The sequence below is a fragment of the Halyomorpha halys genome, unplaced genomic scaffold (assembly GCF_000696795.3).
Source record: "Halyomorpha halys isolate HHAL.00 unplaced genomic scaffold, Hhal_1.1 Scaffold624.1, whole genome shotgun sequence".
Classification (NCBI taxonomy): Eukaryota; Metazoa; Arthropoda; class Insecta; order Hemiptera; family Pentatomidae; genus Halyomorpha; species Halyomorpha halys.
The window spans coordinates 222,837-223,357 of record NW_027106861.1 but is presented as its reverse complement, the minus strand read 5'-3'; positions in this window follow the sequence as shown (position 1 = coordinate 223,357).

Here is a 521-nt window from a genome sequence, read left to right as displayed (position 1 = left end):
AAAAGCAACTCTCATGTATAAGAGCAAAAGCAACTCTCATGTATAAGAGCAAAAGTAACTCTGATGTTTAAGAGCAAAAGTAACTCTCGTGTATAAGAGCAAAAGTAACTCTCGTGTATACGAGCAAAAGTAACTCTCGTGTATAAGAGCAAAAGTAACTCTCATGTATAAGAGCAAAAGTAACTCTCATGTATAACAGTAAATATAACTTATAAATAAAGAGCAAAAGCAACTCTCATGTATAAGAGCAAAACCAACAATAAACGAATTAATCAGTCAGCCAAGCTTGGAAGACAGGTTTCTTTCGTGTCAGTACCGACTCAAGTAAAGAAATTTCAGATGGGAAAAGAAGATATAAATAACTAACCGAAAAAAATCGAATTTCGAGTTTCCAAAGTTGAATTTTGGAAAGCGTCTGCACCAACCCTAAGTATAGGGTGTTTTTTTAAGCCCGATAGAACTTGAAATTGTAAAAAATAACACAAAAAATTAAATTGTAATCAAAATTTTTTTTTTATTCG